Genomic DNA, 21753 nt, shown 5'->3' with positions numbered 1-21753 from the left:
ATGGAGAGGGATCCTGAGTTTTCTGGCCTTCTCTCCTTTGCTTTTTCATTTCAGTAGAAATGAGAGGGAACAATTCCTCAGGGATGCCCAGCATGGCTGCATGGGCATAAAACTCTACATCAGCCCAACCTGAGGCCTCTAGGTCATTACCTAAGAGACAGTCTACAGGTAAGCTAGGTGATACCACCACCTGCTTAGGGCCAGTAACTCCACCCCAACTAAACTGAATTATAGCTAAGGGAAGAAACTTAGTGGAGTTATGGACATCAATAATTTTATACTGTTGTCCAATGATGTGTTGTTCAGGAGCCACTAGGTTTTCAGTCACCAAAGTGATACTGGCACCTGTGTCCCTGTAGGCCAAGGCCTCAACACCATTTATTGAAACTGTCTGCCTGTACTTATCCATTGTAAGGGGACAAGCAGCCAGTGTGGCAAGGCCAATGCCACTAGGTGCGACAGAAACTGTCTTGGGACTGACTACCCCAGTTTCTATGATGGACCCATAAGTGAACCCAACTACACCCTTAACTTGACTGTTGCCAGCAGTCCCACCACTAGTACCACTACTGCTAGGGGCACTAGGGCTTGATGTATTAGTGGTGGTAGGCTCAGGGGGTTTACCTGGACAGGACTTATCCCCTGGCCTATGGCCTCTGTTTTTACACACAAAGCACCAAGGCTTTTTAATGTGTGCAGGTTGAGAAGAAGAGGAAGAATTAGTTTTATCCCCACCCTCTGAAGAGTGTTTAAGATTTGAAGTGGGATCTTTGGTTTTACCCTTATCCCCATGCCTATCTTGAGATTTTTCACCATCTTTCTTCTTATTGCCATCTTTGTCACCCCCTGTATGAACTTTTCTGTTCACCCTTGTTCTGACCCATTTGTCTGCCTTCTTTCCCAATTCTTGGGGAGGGGTCAGATCAGAGTCTACCAGGTACTGGTGCAACAAATCAGACACACAATTATTAAGTATATGCTCTCTCAGGATTGTGTTATACAGGCTGTCATAATCAGTAACTTTACTGCCATGTAACCACCCCTCCAAGGCCTTCACTGAATGGTCAATTAAATCAACCCAGTCTTGTGAAGACTCCTTTTTGGTCTCTCTGAACTTTATCCTGTATTGTTCAGTGGTTAAGCCATAACCATCCAGGAGTGCATTCTTAAGAACTGTAAAATTATTAGCATCATTATCGTTCACAGTAAGGAGCCTATCCCTACCTTTTCCACTAAATGATAGCCATAGGATAGCAGCCCACTGCCTTTGAGGGACATCCTGTACAACACAGGCCCTCTCAAGTGCAGCAAACCACTTGTTAATGTCATCCCCCTCCTTATAAGGGGGAACTATCTTGTGCAGATTCCTGGAATCATGCTCTTTTGCAGGATGACTATGGGGAATACTGCTGCTGCCACCATGGGTTTCTAAACCCAGTTTCTGTCTCTCCTTCTCTACTTCTAAAGTCTGTCTATCCAAATCCAGCTGTTGCTTCTTGAGCTTCAGTCTGGTTTGTTCCACTCTCAATCTATTGAGCTCCCTTTCTAACAATCTGTCATCAGGGTGGGTGGGAGGGACATGCCTTGAAACAGAAGTATGGTGAGAATGGACAGAAGGAGACCTGTCCCTTACAGAAGCCACCCTAACAGCTTGGCTAACAGAAACATCACTACCAGTATGGTGAGAATAAATGCTTTTGCTATGATGTGAGACAACACTATTTATATGGTGTGGCTCATCATCATTACCAACTATGCTAGACTGTCTAGTAATGGGCAGGCTAGGAAGTTTCTTTCCTGAATCTTTTCCTGGGGGAGTCCCTGGATCAGATTGAGAACCATTAGCTACTTTTTCTACAGATTGGGCACTTATGGCCTTATCCTGTACTCTAAGCATGTTAATTAACAGTTCTAAGGAAGGATTCTTCCCTACACTCAAACCTCTCTCTATGCAGAGACTCCTTGCTCCTTTCCAGCTAAGGTGATCATATGCAAGTTTGGACAGATCAACATTTTGGCCTGTGCCAGACATTTTTAGAGAGAGTTAAAGTGATAGTAAAAGATAAAAAGTTTGTCAGAGCTTTTAGAAAGACTGAGAAAAAAACTTTTTAAACTTTTTAGAACTTTTTAGAAAGTTAGAAGTACTTTTCAGCACTTAGAAAAGAGTGAAAAGAGGAAATGCAAAACTTTTTGGCTATGTGTATATACACTGACCTTGTTTTGTATATTTTTCCCTTATGAAAAGTACAATGACAAGAGTGGTAAGTAGTCTCAAAGCACTTATCCCACCGCTGCACAACCAATGTAGGAGGCTGGACTGGCTTGTAGTGAGTACCAAGGGGTACTTGCACCTTGCACCAGGCCCAGTTATCCCTTATTAGTGTATAGGGTGTCTAGCAGATTAGGCTGATAGATAATGGTGGCTTAGCAGAGCAGCTTAGGCTGAACTAGGAGACGTGTGAAGCTACTACAGTACCACTTAGTGTCATATGCACAATATCATAAGAAAACACAATACACAGTTATACTAAAAATAAAGGTACTTTATTTTTATGACAATATGCCAAAGTATCTTAGAGTGTACCCTCAGTGAGAGGATAGGAAATATACACAAGATATATATACACAATAGCAAAAATATGCAGTATAGTCTTAGAAAACAGTGCAAACAATGTATAGTTACAATAGGATGCAATGGGGAAACATAGGGATAGGGGCAACACAAACCATATACTCCAAAAGTGGAATGTGAACCACGAATGGACCCCAAACCTATGTGACCTTGTAGAGGGTCGCTGGGACTATTAGAAAATAGTGAGAGTTAGAAAAATAACCCTCCCCAAGACCCTGAAAAGTGAGTGCAAAGTGCACTAAAGTTCCCCTAAGGACAAAGAAGTCGTGTTAGAGGAATAATGCAGGAAAGACACAAACCAGCAATGCAACAACTGTGGATTTCCAATCTAGGGTACCTGTGGAACAAGGGGACCAAGTCCAAAAGTCACAAGCAAGTCGGAGATGGGCAGATGCCCAGGAAATGCCAGCTGCGGGTGCAAAGAAGCTTCTACTGGACAGAAGAAGCTGAGGTTTCTGCAGGAACGAAAAGGGCTAGAGACTTTCCCTTTGGTGGACGGATCCCTCTCGCCGTGGAGAGTTGTGCAGAAGTGTTTTCCCGCCGAAAAAACGCCAACAAGCCTTGCTAGCTGCAAATCGTGCGGTTAACGTTTTTGGATACTGCTGAGGCTCAGGAGGGACCAGGAGGTCGCAAATTGCACCAGCTGAGAGAGGGGACGTCGAGCAGTACAAGGAGCCCTCTCTGAAGCAGGTAGCACCCAAAGAAGTGCCAGAAACTGGCACTACAAGGATGCGTGAAACGGTGCTCGCCAAAGTTGCACAAAGGAGTCCCACGTCGCCGGAGACCAACTTAGAAAGTCGTGCAATGCAGGTTAGAGTGCCGTGGACCCAGGCTTGGCTGTGCACACAGGATTTCCACCGGAAGTGCACAGGGGCCGGAGAAGCTGCAAAAGTTGCGGTTCCCAGCAATGCAGCCCAGCGAGGTGAGGCAAGGACTTACCTCCACCAAACTTGGACTGAAGAGTCACTGGACTGTGGGGGTCACTTGGACAGAGTCGCTTGATTCGAGGGACCTCGCTCGTCGTGCTGAGAGGAGACCCAAGGGACCGGTAATGCAGCTTTGTGGTGCCTGCGGTTGCAGGGGGAAGATTCCGTCGACCCACGGGAGATTTCTTCGGAGATTCTGGTGCAGAGAGGAGGCAGACTACCCCCACAGCATGCACAAGCAGGAAAACAGTCGAGAAGGCGGCAGGATCAGCGTTACAGAGTTGCAGTAGTCGTCTTTGCTACTATGTTGCAGGTTTGCAGGCTTCCAGCGCGGTCAGCAGTCGATTCCTTATCAGAAGGTGAAGAAAGAGATGCAGAGGAACTCGGATGAGCTCTTGCATTCGTTATCTGAAGTTTCCCCAGAGACAGAGACCCTAAATAGCCAGAAAAGAGGGTTTGGCTACCTAGGAGAGAGGATAGGCTACTAACACCTGAAGGAGCCTATCAGCAGGAGTCTCTGACGTCACCTGGTGGCACTGGCCACTCAGAGCAGTCCAGTGTGCCAGCAGCACCTCTGTTTCCAAGATGGCAGAGGTCTGGAGCACACTGGAGGAGCTCTGGACACCTCCCAGGGGAGGTGCAGGTCAGGGGAGTGGTCACTCCCCTTTCCTTTGTCCAGTTTCGCGCCAGAGCAGGGCTAAGGGGTCCCCTGAACCGGTGTAGACTGGCTTATGCAGAATTGGGCACCTCTGTGCCCAACAAAGCATTTCCAGAGGCTGGGGGAGGCTACTCCTCCCCTGCCTTCACACCATTTTCCAAAGGGAGAGGGTGTCACACCCTCTCTCAGAGGAAGTTCTTTGTTCTGCCATCCTGGGCCAGGCCTGGCTGGACCCCAGGAGGGCAGATGCCTGTCTGAGGGGTTGGCAGCAGCAGCAGCTGCAGTGAAACCCCAGGAAGGGCAGTTTGGCAGTACCAGGGTCTGTGCTACAGACCACTGGGATCATGGGATTGTGCCAACTATGCCAGGATGGCATAGAGGGGGCAATTCCATGATCATAGACATGTTACATGGCCATATTCGGAGTTACCATTGTGAAGCTACATATAGGTAGTGACCTATATGTAGTGCACGCGTGTAATGGTGTCCCCACACTCACAAAGTTCAGGGAATTGGCTCTGAACAATGTGGGGGCACCTTGGCTAGTGCCAGGGTGCCCTCACACTAAGTAACTTTGCACCTAACCTTTACCAGGTAAAGGTTAGACATATAGTTGACTTATAAGTTACTTAAGTGCAGTGTAAAATGGCTGTGAAATAACGTGGACGTTATTTCACTCAGGCTGCAGTGGCAGGCCTGTGTAAGAATTGTCAGAGCTCCCTATGGGTGGCAAAAGAAATGCTGCAGCCCATAGGGATCTCCTGGAACCCCAATACCCTGGGTACCTCAGTACCATATACTAGGGAATTATAAGGGTATTCCAGTAAGCCAATGTAAATTGGTAAAATTGGTCACTAGCCTGTCAGTGACAATTTGAAATAAATGAGAGAGCATAACCACTGAGGTTCTGGTTAGCAGAGCCTCAGTGAGACAGTTAGGCACCACACAGGGAACACATACATATAGGCCACAAACTTATGAGCACTGGGGTCCTGACTAGCAGGGTCCCAGTGACACATAACAAACATACTGAAAACATAGGGTTTTCACTATGAGCACTGGGCCCTGGCTGGCAGGATCCCAGTGAGACAGTGAAAACACCCTGACATACACTCACAAACAGGCCAAAAGTGGGGGTAACAAGGCTAGAAAGAGGCTACTTTCTCACAACAGGGCCATGTGAGTATGCATCCTGAAGGTCATTGGTCACCATAAATTGTCCAAGGGGAAACCAGAGCGATGAGCTGTTGTCACAACAGCATTTTGAAGGGGGTGATAGAAATCCAGTGATTGAGACATTTTAGGTCCAACATAGGACAAAATTCTGCCAACACTTTCTAGAACGGAAAGAGAACAGGATACACCCCCTGACAGATCTGACTCAGTGGAAGTGGGATAATTGTGTTTTTCTCCAGCAGAGCAGTGACTCCAGCCAACAGGGCCTACCTCTTCAAGGGATTCCTCGGAACAGGTGTAGGGATGTACCTCATATCTGGTGGAAAAGAGGCCAAGTCAATACGATAGCCATTCTGAATGAATTTCAGAACCCAAGTGTCTGAAAAAAAAGAGCACATGCTGAAAGAAATATTCCTATCCTTCCACTCACAGGACCTGGATTCGAAGAACTGCCATAGTCAGGACCGATGATTCAAAGGCCCAGCTTTAGATGAAAAATCCTGTTTCTTCCTCCTATGAGGTTGAAACCTCCTCTTAGGAGATGAATAGGAATAAGAATCCTTACAAGAAAACTCTGAAGTCCGTAGCATTTGGATGATTTCAAGGCTTTGAAGATTTCCCAAAAGGCACCCTATAGAACCTTTTATGTCTTTAAAGGATTTCTTGATGAGCTTGTCCAATCAATCATCAAAGAGCCTGCCACCTTCAAATGGAAGTTTCAAAAAAACCTTTTTCTCTACCAGATCCGCTTTTGAATCCTGCAACCAGAGGTTCCTCCTGGCCATGACAGCAGAAGATGAAGCCATAGAAGCAGCTTTGATGATATTCACCAACACATCCCTCAGGAACTTGGACTTTTGCTCAGCCATATGTGACCCCTCCTGCATGGCCTCCTCCAAAACTTCAAAATCCTCAGCAAAGGACTCCACTGTTAAGGCCTCATAAGAAGCAGATCTCAGGACCAGATTAGAAGCAACAAAAAACTTCTCCAGGCCACCATCAACCTTGAGATCCACCTGATCTGAGGGAAAACAGTCATCTGGATTCAAGGATGACCTGCCAATCAGCAGGGCCAGGATGTTGCGTTGGCTCTCATTATACCAATGACGCTGCTAGATTTGGATGGCAGAAGCACCTGAATTGCGGGGAACTGAGTTTGATTCCACACCATGTGACAGCTGGTGTGGCCCAATCCATTTCCGGACAGCTATCAGCGCCTAACCTTTCCCCAAGAGCAGGGGTGATTTCTGGGGAGTGGGCGCATGACATTGTGACTTCTCAGGGAAATCGTGGTAGATCAGATCTTATCCTTTTCTCCCAGTTACATATGTCTCAGACATGCAAAGACAAACAGAAGCAGAAAATGGTTCAATACGTTTTATTGAATCAGCTGAGTTCTAGAAAAAAAAGACATGGCCTGCAATAATTAGGATGATAAAACATAGTAAAGAAAGATTGGTGGCAAGAAAAGTGAAACACAAGATCCGAAGATGGCATATTTAATCTTCGGATGCAAAGGCAATGCCTGCATCACCAGCTTTGCATATTAATTTAAGAAAAAGACCATCAGCCACCCTCTCCACAGGAGGCAGAGCCAGACACACACAATCTGTTATGTGAGACAAGATATCAGACAACTCCTCTCTGTAGATAAACTTTTTTCCAACCGTTAACTTCTCAGGTTCCGACTCCATAGATGAATACGACTGTGGTCCCTTGTCAAAATGAGAAGAGGCCTTCTTGGATTAATGCCTCATAGTCAAAGTCTTGACCACAGCGAATCGATCATCGCCTGGACATCAAATACTAACAGAGAGATTGTACGAGCAATTGAGGTAGAGGTCACACCCCTGCCCTGTATGTCCTGCTGACTGTCACCCTCCTCATCAGAAGAAGGAGACTGCGGACGTCATCTCTTAACAGGTCTTCTACCCTTCATAGTATCAGACTATCTAACCTCTGATGACACACCTCTTCAAATATTAGGAGGGAAGCCCCCCTGCAAAAAAGGAGCCAATAGGAAGAACCAAGAGCAGAAGTTCCTGAAAACAAATTATACCTCCAATGAGCCAAAATAGCCTCTTATAATACAGGAACCAGAAACACCTTCTGTAACCTCTGCAATCTCCTAGGAGCAACACAATGCCCAGGCAACCAGGACACACCCCTGCAGGTTGGAAGGAGGCACAGCACCCACCAACCCAGAAGCATGTAGGAGAGAAGGAGAGACCTGCATGCTCAAGCCTGTAGCACTGCAGACAGGAGAGCTGCACCCCGGCAAACACTCCTTTCGTCCTTCACCCACTAACCAGCATGTCGAGCTTTCAGGACACAAGTTAGTGTCTTCTCAGGAGATTTCCTCACCCATCCATTCCGCTGAGCACCGCAAGGCAAAAGGGAAGTTGAGAACACGCTGGAGCAAGCACACCATTCCTGCCAAGGGATCAACATAAAAAAGAACAGGCAGTAGGAGGGGGAAGGGGACTTTTTATAGCTTAGGAAATTGTGAAGGGAGGCACAAGGGCCTCATTACCGTAATTCAGCACAGCGAGGAGGCAATTATACATGTGCTAGTCCTTCTTTGGAGTTTCTTCCCGTAAGGAGGGATGATCATAGCCATTTTTTAGACACAAAATGAAGATTATCAAGTATATCATTGTGTTGTCTTACAAAGAAAATTTCTATTTGCTATGCCAATATGAATATTATTTTTACAAGAAAACATTTTAGCATTTGATCGCTTGTAACATCAAAGGAACATTTTCATTATACTCAGTATTTCATTCAAAAGATATATTTTGTTTATAGTTTTGAAAATCACCAAGGCACAGTAATTTGTAACTTCAAAGTGATCATATTGTTTTTATGTTTTGTGTGAATTCCTCTTGGTACTCAAGCCAACATAAGTTATGTTCTTTTCTACCCCTCACCATGTCCACTTCTAACTATACACAGTATAACATGTTGGATGAATAGGGATAGAGGGGAACTGAGAATGAAATGGAGAGAAATAAGTGACACTGGAGAACACCATTGTGCCTTGTCACACTCCTGGGCATGCACATCTACAGGCTTGAATAGATATCTAAAGACAAGCAATCTATGATAATCTGCCATGATATTTACAGTGAAAGACTACACTTTCCAGATATCTCTGTGTAACCAAATATTTGTGTTATTGCTATCTAAGGGCAGTGCCTGAAAATCAAGGCCCGTATTTATACTTTTTGACGCTAAACTGCGCTAACGCAGTTTAGCGTCAAAAAATTTTGCGCCGGCTAACGCCATTCTGAAGCACCATGCGGGCGCCGTATTTATTGAATGGCGTTAGCCGGCGCAAGCAGACCGGCGCTGCCTGGTGTGCGTGGAAAAAAACCACGTACACCAGGCAGCGCCGGCGTAGGGAAAAATGGCGTTAGGGCGTCTTAAAAGTGGTGCAAGTCAGGTTGACGCTAAAAAATCGCCTCCACCCGATTTGCGCCATTTTTAACGACGCCCAGACGCCATTTACATGACTCCTGTCTTAGTAAAGACAGGAGTCATGCCCCCTTGCCCAATGGCCATGCCCAGGGGACTTATGTCCCCTGGGCATGGTCATTGGGCATTGTGGCATGTAGGGGGGCACAAATCAGGCCCCCCTATGCCAAAAAGATTATACCAAAAAAAAAATTATACTTACCTGAACTTACCTGAATGTCCCTGGGATGGGTCCCTCCATCCTTGGGTGTCCTCCTGGGGTGGGCAAGGGTGGCAGGGGGGGGGTCCCTCGGGTCATGGGAGGGCAGCTGTGGGCTCATTTTGAGCCCACAGGTCCCTTAACGCCTGCCCTGACCCAGGCGTTAAAAAGCGGCGCAAATGCGGGTTTTTTTGACCCGGCCACTCCCGGGCGTGATTTTTGCCCGGGAGTATAAATACGATGCATTTGCGGCGCAGTCATTTTTTTGGACGGGAACGCCTACCTTGCATCTCATTAACGCAAGGAAGGCGTTCACGCAAAAAAATGACGCTCTTTCCTCCTACTTTGGCGCTAGACGCGTCTAACGCCAAAGTATAAATATGGCGTTAGTTTTGCGCCGAATTTGCGTCGAAAAAAACGACGCTAATTCGGCGCAAACGGAGTATAAATATGGCCCCAAATATATACCAAAATATAAGTGCTACTGTATTGCTCATTGTTAATCCTGGCTTCCTTTATGTGGTTTCCCCTAACTTTTTGTTCTTCAGACCTCCTGTTTTTGCTGACTTAGGGGCATATTTATACTCTGTTTGTGCCGCATTTGCGTACATTTTTTTGATGCAAATTCAGCGCAAACCTAACACCATATTTATACTTTGACGCCCGACCCTGCGAATGTCAAAATTCAGCAATGTGCGTCATTTTCTGGATGCGGGAAACCAACTTGCGTTAATGACATGCAAGGTAGGTGTTCCCGTCCAAAAAATGACTTTAAGGCCTGTGCGCCTTATTTATATTCCCGCGTCATTTTGACGCACAGGAGGGGGCGGGTCTTAAAAAATGGGGCACAGCCTGATTTGCACTGTTTTTTAACGCCTGGGTCAGGGCAGGCGTTAAGGGACCTGTGGGCTCATTTCCATCGTCTCTGACCATGGAAGCAGTTCCCAGGTGCCCTTCCCTGCCCCCAGGGACACCCCTTGCCACCCTCGCCCACCCCTGGAGGACACCGATTGATGGGGGGACCCATCCCAAGTAAGTACAGGTAAGTTGAGGTAAGTATTCTTTTTTTTTTTTGTAATTGGCATAGAGGGGCCTAACTTTGGGCTGCCCTACATGCCACTGTGCCCAAAGACCATGCCAAGGGGACAAAAGTCCCCTGGGCATGGCCATTGGGCGGGGGGGCATGACTCCTGTCTTTCCTAAGGCAGGAGTCATTTCAATGGGGGTTGTGCATCAAAAAATGGCGTAAGTCCGGTTAGCGCCATGATTTTTGACTCTAACCTGACTTGCACCATTTTTTGACGCACAACCCCGAATCTTCCCTACGCCTGCGCTGCCTGGTTAGAGTCATTTTTTTAACTCTAACCATCCCGCAGCGCCGGCTAATGTCAATCCATAAATAAGGCACCCACCTGGGGTGTTCGAATGGCGTTAGCCGGCGGTAAATTTTTTGACGCAAACCAGCACCGGCGCGGGTTTGCGTCATAAAGTATAAATATGGGTCTTAGTGTTTGCTGTTCTTAGGATTCTGCTAATTTTACGGCTGCTGACCAGTGCTAAGGTCTTGTGACTCATCCCTAAAACATGGTAATATTGGCTTATCACCAGCTGACATATTTAGTTTACCAACAAATCCCTAATAAAGTGCACTATGAGTGCATAGGACCTGTAAATTAAATGCTACTAGTGCACCAGCAGCACTGATTGTAGAGCCTGTGTCTGCTATTTTAAACTGTCATGTCAACCTGACAAAGTCAACCTTTTGCCATGCCCAAACCTTCCTTTTTAGAACATATAAGTCACCTCTAAGACAGGCCCTAGACAGCCCCAAGGGCAGGGTGCATTGTATTAAAAAAGTTGGACATGTACTTTTAAGTTTTACATGTCCTGGTAGTGAAAAACTCTTCAATTTATTTTTCACTACTGCAAGGACCATCTATCCTGTCAGATAACAAGGGAGTTGCCTTATAACCTGTCACAAGTCATAACTTTCAATTGGGAAGAAATACAATTTCAAAGTTTAACATCTCTGGAATCACAATTAAAAATAACAACTTATGGTGAAGTCGGATTTTAAAATGCAATTCTAAAAATGCTACTTTTAGAAATCTGGCATTTTCTTACTTCAGCCATTTGGTTCCTGCGACCAGTCTCTGCTTACATGTCTGGGATGGGATGACAGCTGGACTTTGTGTATTCCTCCTAGACAGCTACACAGTGGGACCTTAGGTGTGACCTGATGGGCATGATGGGCTATCCGGGGCCGGATGGGAGAGAAGAGTTGGGCACAGCCTCACATATAACTGAATAGGCTGATTCCTGTCCACATTCAAAGGACTGCATAACCTCCTGTAGTGAGTATGGAGTCAGGGCGGGAAGGGCAGGGACTCTGTGCACTTCAAAGGCATCTTTTTGAAGTCTCCCCCATTTCAAAGGCACAGCTGGGTATAAGTACTGGACCTCAGACACCACCACTTCAATACACTTCTTGTTGTGTGGATACCCTGCCAAGAAGAAGGACTGTTGTGCAGCTGAACGATTGACATTGTGCTGGACTGCTACTCCGCTGGGCTCCTGCTTTGCTGTGCTGACTTGTTACCTGCTGTCCTATTGCCTAGGAGTGAGAAGAGATGGACCTGCATTTCTCCAACCCAGAATGACTCCAAGGGCTAGTTGGCTGGCCTCCTGATCAGAAGTCTCAGGGAAATAAAATACGTCCAACCATCTTGCTCCTGATCTGGACTCTGCCTTCCGTGAGTCTACTCTGCCAAGTGGTGCCACCCCAGACCTGTGCCCTTGGAACTGGGCCTAAGGTGATTGGTCCAGCAAAACTGATGCATCCTCTGCTGCCGGAGCAGAAGCAATGCATTGCCACTGCTTTGTGTATTGGACCCAGCGCAGAAGGCGCTTGCCGTCCTCGGAACTGACACATCATTGAACACTCAGTGCAAGCGACTTTCATTTCTTGTCGACTGCAGCTCGACACCGACAAAAACAATACAAAGTTCATTTTCCAACTGAACTTGACATCTAGAATACTTCTCCATAAAACAGAATTTGTTCTTAGGAAGGCTTTCAAAAACAAAGTTACCTTTCCATGAAAAATCACAAATCCACAAAAGCAAGGGTTTGGACTGCGTATACATTGTTGTGAGAGAGGGCCTCTTTTTGACATGGTTATCCCCCCACTTTTTGCCTGATGTCGATGTGCCCTAGAAATTGTAGTCCCCAGGGCCCCTGGTAACAAGGTTCTCTGGGCCAGAGCTCTTTCATTAAATCTGTTGTGATGCTTTGACACAATTGGATACACTCATAACTACCACTATAAGTTCCTAGTAAGTGGGTCCCTATGTGCCCAGGGCATGGGGTGTTAGGGGTAGGCCCCTGAGGGCAGCAGCACTGATTGTGCCACTCTCTAGGGCCCTGCATCCAGATGCACTCAACACTGCCATTGCAGGCTGAGTGTCCTGGTGCAAACCTAAAACACAAACTCAACATGGCACACTGCCTGCGCGCCTGTCTACCATACATTGCATTTACTAGTGGTAAGACACCCCATTGGTAGGCCTTACAGCCCTAAGGCAGGGTGCTCCATATTATAAGCGAGGGAATACTTGCATGAGCAATATGTCCCTATTGTGTCCTTGCCAAACCTGAAACATAGTGAGTGAACAGGGCAGCCATTTTAATACATGTGCAGGACACTGGTCAACATTAGTTTCCCAGCTAAATGATGGCCACGCTGAACCCTGGGTTGTTTGGTATCAAACAACTCAAAATGATAAATCCAAACTGGTGCCAATATTGATTTAAATGTACCCAGTGGTCACCTTACAGTTGCCCCCTGCAAACGCTCTAGTATTCTGTTCACTGTCCTGACGGTGAGCTTCAGAGGACTTACCACCCTTGAAACGTGACACACAAGCTTGCTGCTAGCAGCAGACGGTATTCCCCTTTGCAATCCCCCACTTTTGGTGGGAGCAAAGGTGGGAAACCTACAAAGGGTAGGAGGATTTGCCTCACCTGGCATGCACCACCCCTAAGGTATTGCCTGCAAGGTGGACCCTCTATTTCATTTTCCTCCATCTTGGATGGAAGGAAAATAGTTAATTAGGTTTAGGGTGATCCTTCCCACTGGAAGTGGTCACTAAAGTGAGTGTATCCAACTGTCTTATCCAGGTGACTGGTTGACACCTGTTCAGTATAAGTCAATAGGGACGCTCAATGAAGGACCACACGCCAATTATAAATACAATTTAGCTTTACTAGAATTTCAGGTAAATGTATGCATTTAGCACATTAATAATAGTAGAATAAGAATAGCAATGAAAAGCATCTATTTATATATAAGTACACTACAAAGAGCATCTATGCATATATGTAAGCAAAGAGTTCATTGACAGATATAAGCTTTGATTAACTGTATACCAAAATGCATCACACTACGATGTTCAGGAAGAACAATATAAATGAGTTGAATACTTCAGAGAAGCTTTGATTTACTGCATACCAAAATGCATGTTTCAATTACTGCAGCAGGCTCACACTACGATGTTCAGGAAGCAAAATATAAACGAGCTGAATACTTCAGATAAGCTTTGATTTACTGCACACCAAAATGCATGTGTCAGTTTCTGCAGCAGGCTCACACTACGATGTTTAGAAAGCAAAATATAAATGAGCTGAATACTTCAGATTCTAAACACTGTGCAAGCATAAATAATCAATCATAATAATAGAGCAGAGAAACAAAGCCCTTTCATCCCTGTGTGGAACTTAACTTAGTCCACGAAATGCTGGGAAGCCCTCTACCGCCTGCTTGGACCTCTCTCCCCCTCAAGCATCACCGTCAGCAAAACAGGGAGGCAGCGCTGGGCCATGGGAGCTTTCACAACTCCATCTGCAAGCTTCAAATCCCTCACCCACACTTCAGTGCTTAAATAACTCGAAGCTTGGATGCTATCTCTTTTTGGCATTTTCTAGCTATGTTATCAGCACTTGGCTGCTCTGCCCTTCCCCAGCCTTTGTTTTCATTCCATCTTCTCCCTGTACTCTCGTTCTCAAGGTTGAGATGGAGTCTTCTGCACAAACAAGCTTGAAAATAATATCATGAACTTTTCCACGTTGTTCGGGGGGTTTCAGGAGGCATCACGCTCATCTACACTGCTCAAGCTAATTAACCTTTCGCGTCACAATGTCTTCCGCACCTTTCCCTATACTGATCACCAACCAAAGGTAAGCGTGCCATTGGACACTACCAGATTCCTCCTAAAATGCCCACTAAATTCAGTATTTAGTGGGCATCCCTAAACCATATAATCAGATTCAAAAGGACAAAGAAGACCAGCCCAAAGAAGAACCAAGGCATGAGAACTGTGGACCTGCTGCACAACAAAAAGGTGCCAAACCCTGCCTGCTGTACCTAGGACCTGAAAATCACAGCTGCGGAGGAACTGGACACTGGACTGAGCTCAAGAAACTCAGAGGACCTCAAGGCTTCACCAATCACCTAAGATCTCCCTCCAGAGGGGAGGTACCACTCTGCAACCAGCAAAGAACCAACAACCCAGTGAGTGCCAATTCACTGAGTGGCTGATATCTCCCGAACCGGAAGTTGCAGCTGGACCTGATGACACATCAATGACCGCCCGGACAAACTCCGCAAGTGTGCCAAGTTTGGTGGCACTGCACCCTCCAGTATCCGAGTCGTGCCAATACCCTAAGTACTGGTCAGCTTACATAGGTCAACCAGAAAATAGCTCCCCAGAGCTGAAAAAGGATCAGGAGGAAGCCTCAGTCGGGGGACTTCAGGAGCACCCCAGACCTACCACCAGAGTTCCCAGGTTGTCCTGTAAGCAACCTTCAAAGATACTTACCTCCAGCTCCAAAGGGCTCCGTTGAGCACAGCTCCAGGATCACCATCTCGCTCTGCACCCGGGTGCCCTGTGCCCTGCAAACAAGGAACCAGCTGTGCCCCAAGGGTCCTGCACCCCTTGCAACCTCAACACTCCAAGGGGACCCCCAGGCACCAGCTTTAAAGCTTGAAGAACAGACCTTTTCCAAGTGGTCCCCCTCAGTGGCCCTGGACCAGCTCCAAGAGACTTTTCAGCGCTGCTGCTGCCGGAACTGGGAGCCGCCTGAACTTCTCCAGCTGGGACAGCGTGCTCACCGACGCCCTCGACCAATCTGCAAAAGTGGAACTTGGTAAAGCAAAAGTATAATTTCATATGCATTTTAAAAGTGGCTGCATATTGATTGCTACGGTGCGTAATTACACACAGAAAGACTGCATTTATTAAAACTTCAAAAAATCATATCTTAAAAAGTGCTTAACCAATATGGATAATCTTGGTCTTAAAATTTATATAAAAATCTGAAATATTTTTATAAATTAGTCTTGATATATTCCTTCAAATTTGTGAGGTGCATGATGGATACTGTGAGTATAAAAAATGCTTTGCACTTCTCCAAGATTAGCCTAACTGCTCCACCAAGGTACCTCAAAAATGAGAGCATTAAGTGATCTAGTTTTTACCTCTGGAAGCTAACTTGTGGTTGCCTGGACCCCCTGCACTGTGTGCCTAGTTTTGCACACTATATAGAGGGCCAGCCTCCTACATTTAGTGGCAGCGGTGGGATAAAGTCTTTGTATCAGCTGATACCACTTTGTAAATTTTGTAAGCACACGGATAACTCTCCAAATTGTCTTTAGTTACTTATTTTTTATTTTTTATTGACTGAATATTTTTTGCAAGTTTTAAAAATACTTTTAGGGCCCTGGTTAGGTCCCCACAATGTTAGCAAAAACATTTTAAAAGTCCTTACTTTAGTTGGCCTATGCAAAAAGGGGATTCCAAATTTCTAAAAGGGTCCCAACTTTAGTAAAGTAAAACAAAATGTCAGAAGTAGAGTCCAAGACCCAGTAGTTCGACCTGGAACCTTATGAGGCATATAGTTATGACCAATGAAGGAGACTCTGCAGGCTGTACCAAATTCGTACTGGTAAGAGCCCCACTGCAGAGAAAGTTATGTTTCTGGTGGCCAGTTATGAAAATGATAGACCCCCAGAAGAACATGATGACGTATCTGTGGTAGGTGAAGATCATGTGGAAGATGGGGATGAGGGTAGTTCCTCTTTCTCCAGAAGCTCTAAAGCACCCACAGACACAGACCTGGACATTGCCAGCCTGATTAAGAGACTGGCCTTAGAGAGCCAGCTCTTGGAGACAGAAAAACTAAGAAAAGAGTTGGTCTTAGACCCATCTCTGGTGGCAGCATGCAAGTGTTGAGGGAGACATCTATCAACATTAAACTCCCAAAAGGAGTTGTCCCTCTCTTCATTGAAGGGGATGATATATTAAAATGGTTTTCTGTCTTTGAAAGAGCCTGCATTGGGTGGGAAATTGAAAATAACATTGGGGCACACTGATGTGGGAGTTATTCTCAGAAAAGTGCATGGATCGGCTCCTGACACTGAATGAGGCAGATTCTAAATCCTATGACCTCATGAAGGTTACCCTGATTGAGGGCTTTGGATGTACAATTGAAAAGTACAGAATAAAGTTCAGGGAGGCTCAAAAAACCCAGAGCCAGACCTGGGTAGACTTTGTGGACTATTCAGTAAAGGTGCTCGGTGGTTGGTTAGCTGAAGACAAGGTACAAGATTATGATGGGCTGTATAACCTGTTCATGAAAGAACATCTGCTTAGTTATTGTTTCAATGATAGGCTACATCAACATCTGGTAGACCTGTGTCCACTTTACCCTCAGGAACTGAGGAGGAAGGCAGACCACTGGGTCAAAACAAGGGTGACCAAAACTACCACTGGGGGAAAGACTAAAAGAAAGTAGCTAAAAAGCTCCCCTAAGGGAAAGATGGGAGCCTGGGTAAAAACAACAAAGAGACTTCTCAAGGCCCCCAAAACCCTGCACAGGAGGGTGGGCCCAGGTTGGTAAACCAAGTCCTTGCTGGAAACTTTTATTGCAGCTTACTTAGATGACATAGCTGTCTATAGTTCCACCTGGCAGGATCACCTGATCCACCTAGGGAAGGTCCTTGAGGCTCTGCAAAAGGCAGGCCTCACTATCAAGGCCAGTAAGTGCCAGATAGGGCAGGGGAAAGTTGTCTACTTGGGCCACCTGGTTGGTGGAGGCCAAATGCAACCCCTCCAACCCAAGATTCAAACTATTCTGGTTTGGGAAGCTCCCACAACTAAGACACAAGTCAGTGCATTCCTTGGCTTGACTGGGTATTATAGGAGGTTTGTAAAGGATTATAGCACTATAGTTGTCCTCTCACAGAACTAACCTCCACGAAAATGCCCAAGAAGGTTACCTGGACAGTTAGTTGTCAAAAAGCCTTTGACACTCTGAAGAAAGCTATGTGCTCTGCTCCAGTTCTAAAAGCCCCAGACTACTCCAGGGAATTCATAGTGCAAACAGATGCTTCTGAAATGGGGATAGGAGTAGTTCTTTCCCAGAAAAATTATGATGAACATGACCAGCCAATTGCTTTTATAAGCAGAAAACTACTCCCTAGAGAACACAAATGGTGTGCCATATAGAGGGAAGCCTTTGCTGTGTTTTTGGGCCCTGAAGGAACTGAGGCCATACCTGTTTGGCTCTCACTTCATAGTTCACACTGCCCACATGCCTCTCAAATGGCTACAACAAATGAAAGGTGAAAATCCCAAACTGTTTAGGTGGTCCATTTCCCCACAGGGGATGGACTTTCAAGTGGAACACAGACCTAGGTCTCCCCATGCCAATGGAGATGGCCTCTCCAGGTTCTTCCACTTAGATGATAAAGACTCACTACGGAAAGGGTAGTCTTATCCTCTTTCATTTGGGGGGATAGTGTGAGAGAGGGATGCTTTTTGGCATGGTTAACCCCCACTTTTTGCCTGATGTTGATTAGTCCTAGAAATTGTAGTGCCCAGGACCCCTGCCTACCTGGTTCCCGGGGCCCAAGCTCTTTCCCTAAATCCGTAGTGATGCTTTGGCACAATTGGATACACTCTTAACTACCACTATAAGTCCCCAGTGAGTGGACATGGATTACTAGGGGTAGGCCCCTCTGCGCAGCAGCACTGATTGTGCCACCCGGTAGGGCCTTGTATCCAGATGCACTCAGCACTGCCATTGCAGGCTGGGTGTCCTGGTGCAAACCTAAACCACAAACTCGATATGGCTCATTGCCTGTGTGCCTGTCCACCACACACTGCATTTACTATGGGTAAGACACCCCTCTGGCAGGCCTTACAGCCCTAAGGCAGGGTGCTCCATATTATACGTGAGAGAATAATTGCAGGAACAATATGCCCCCACTGTGTCCTTGCCAAACCTGGGACATAGTGAGTGAACAGAGCAGCCATTTACAAAAATATATATTTATTGAGCATAGGTGAGCAGGTAATGAGATATTCATAAACATCAATGCAGTGTAGTACTCTGTGTTAAGTTTTGTTGCACTTCTTTACATAGTAATGACAGTCTAGTATTGTGTAAGGTCATATTGGTTCATTATACTTTGGATTTTGATTCAATTTTGGATCAAGCTGAGGATGGCAAAGTCTTTATTCTTAGAATAATAGTCAGTTGCCTGGACCTAGAAGTTTGTGTTAGTAGAGATAAATCTTCCCAGGACAAACCCACATTGATCATGATGGATAAGGCCCTGGGCTAGGGGTGTAATGCGGGCAGCCCAAATTTCCCTAAGGATCTTATAGTCATTATTAAGAAGATTAATAGGGCAATAAGAATCCAGTTTTTCACCAGGCTTGCCTTTCTTGAAGAAGCTGACTATGACCACCGGGGTAAACAAGCTGGGTTCTTTTTGTCCATTGAGTATTGGATTAAATAGCACGGCTTGGATCGCTGTAAGCTGCTCAGACAAGATTTTGTACAATTCTGCTGGAAGATCATCTTCACTAGAAGCTTTGCCATTTGGAGAGCTCCTAATGGCTTTGGCTACTTCTAATTTAGTGATTGGCTGCAATAGTGCTGTCTGGAGCTCTTGGTTGAAACTCTGTAGAGAAAATGATTCAAGATATTTGTAAATAAGCCTGTTGCGTATAACTGTCTTAGGAGTATAAAGATTTGTGTAGTGTGCTACAAATACCTTTCCTATCTTCTTGGCCTGATCCACAATGCGCCCCTGGGATTCATCACAAATGGATTTAATTAATGAGGAGTTCTGATGTTTTTTGATGTAGTGTGCCAGAAATGTCCCTACATGCTCACTATCTAATGTTGCTGAAAACATGTATTATGATTAACAATCTCTTGTGCAATTCTTCAACTCATGATTGCGGAGTAACTCATGAAGACGCATAGCGTGAATAAATTCCAGCTGAAGGCTATTTACTTTTTCCTTCTTTGTTTTCCTAAGAAAGGCATTGAAAGCTATGGTTTTCCCTCTAATATGTGACTTGCATGACTCCCAGATAGCAAAGATAGAGGCAGTTGCTTAATTTCTAGTTAGAAACTCAACAACTGATACTTTCAGAGCAGAGATCCAGCCTTTTTTGGTTAATAAAGATTTGTCTAGAGAACACATGGGTCTTTCTAGCTGTCAACCAAGAGAAGATAATTGAACCAATGGAAGGGCATGGTCCGAAAAAGGGTTGGATATTATGTCTGAACTAGCTCTATCCCAAGAGTGAGATACTAAAAAATAGTCTATCCTTGAAGCCGAGTTAAATGTCTTCGAAAAACAGGTATAACATTGGTCTTGTGGATGGTCCAGCCACCAAGGATCCTGCAGAGCCAGATCGCGGATACATTTTGTCAAGAATCGGGTGGCTCACGGCTTGTTTTGTGAACTATTTTTCCGAGGGGCAGAAAGATTCATGTCTTGAATTATGTTGAAGTTGCCTCTGACTAACAAGAGACCACAAAGCATGCTCAAAAGCTTGTAGAGGCTTTGCAGAGAGGTCATTTCATCTTCTATGGGACCATAGAAGCTTGTAATATGCATTAGCTGCCTTCCCACCTTAACGCTAACTACTACCCATCTCGCTTAGGGATCACAATAGACCTCAAGAACTTACCCTTGGAAGTCCTGGGTAAAAAAAATTGCAAACCCATGGACGGCTGCGCTAGCAGAGGCAAAGAAGGAATGGAAAATAAAGTTAGCAATGCTAGGACAGTTTGCCTGTTGTTTAAAATGAATTTCCTGTAATAAAATCTACTGGGCTGAAAGGATCTTAACCAATGGAGGATAGCTCTGAATTTATGAGCATTGTTCAGCCCGTTCGCATTGCACAAAACAATTTTGAAGAAGCTGGAGGGGCACATATTGATTTGACTATCAATCATTTGATAAGAAGATAGGAATCTTGAAGGCCTGTTGGCCCTGAACCTGACCTAGCAGCCTATTAATGACAATACAAGGCATGTCCTTAATGACCTTTGTGCTTGACATACCATTTTTACTTAGCACAATAATTCTAAACCAAGGGTTTCTAACCTCCTTGTGCTTGTGACCTGCTCTTTTCACTCACCCTAGTGCAAGGATCCACCCGCCAAGTGCTCCCACCCCCCCACCCATGAAAAGGGGCCCTATCCGTCATGGCCTCACCCTACCAGTGCCCCCAGATTCCCCCAGTGACCAACCCCCCGAAGCCCCCTTTAGGAGTGTGCTGATGGCAACCATTGGCCTGTGTCTGGAAAAGAAAGCAAGTGTGAGCCGGTGAGAGTGCATATAAAATAGGTACAGAAGTTAGATATCAGAAAAAAGAAATTTAACTATTCAGGCCATATCACAAGTCTTCTCTTGCCTAGCAACCTGGCAACCGAGATAAAATCTTGACTCGCTCTTAAAATTTCCCAGAGGAGGTCACATGGAGCTCCCATCATGCTCTGTGTCCGGGTCAGTTGCAAGATGGCCGGCCAGTGAGCTACAGCGCAGCCAGGCTCTTACGGTGATTGTTTGCTGCAGTCCGCACCTGACGAAGGAGGAGATGGAGGTGATGGAGGAAGTGGTCGACTAACTCGGGGGAGCGGCAGAGCAGTGCAGAACAAGACATCACAGCACAATGCTGGTAACGGGCCCAGGCTTTTTTCTGTCTCCACTGTGTTACAGTACCGCAGCGGCAAGCTGGATTAAAGCGGCAGGTAACAGGAGGATGGATGGGCGTACCACGAAGATGGAGGGTGAGGAAGAGGTCACTTTAGCACATGCGAGAGGGGAGGAAGGACAATCCTTAGAGAGGTGCATATGATTTCCAGTCCGCCCCCCCTCCAGTGGTGGATTGCAAATTTATGACTGTGGCATATCGGTGCTAAACTGCGAAAAGGATCAAACATTTTTAAGCCATTGAAGAACATCAAAGAGCATGTTAAGGCACTGCAGTTTCTTCAGTAAATCAGCGAGAAAACGATGGGACTTTCTTTAAATAACTTCTATCTATAATCTCAAGTGACGAGCAATAGACTCTAAGGAGACTGCTTTGGTTGCTTACTAGTACCACACATTGGTATGTATTAATTAATAATTGACATCAGAAGTTTGTGAACTTTTAAACTAACTGCACTACCACCTGCCTCCAAGGGCTAAGGATCAAGGACCATATAGGGGTGTAGCAGCCTCCAGTTCTGCTGTAGGTAGTTCCCAAGGTAGAGTAAGAAACTAGGGCAGCAGCGGAAGCGGTCTGTGTAGCACAGATGCTGCCTTTTGCACCCT

This window comes from Pleurodeles waltl, chromosome 9, assembly GCF_031143425.1.
Source record: "Pleurodeles waltl isolate 20211129_DDA chromosome 9, aPleWal1.hap1.20221129, whole genome shotgun sequence".
Lineage (NCBI taxonomy): Eukaryota > Metazoa > Chordata > Amphibia > Caudata > Salamandridae > Pleurodeles > Pleurodeles waltl.
The sequence above is the reverse complement of the archived record's forward strand: the minus strand, read 5'-3'. Positions refer to the sequence as shown.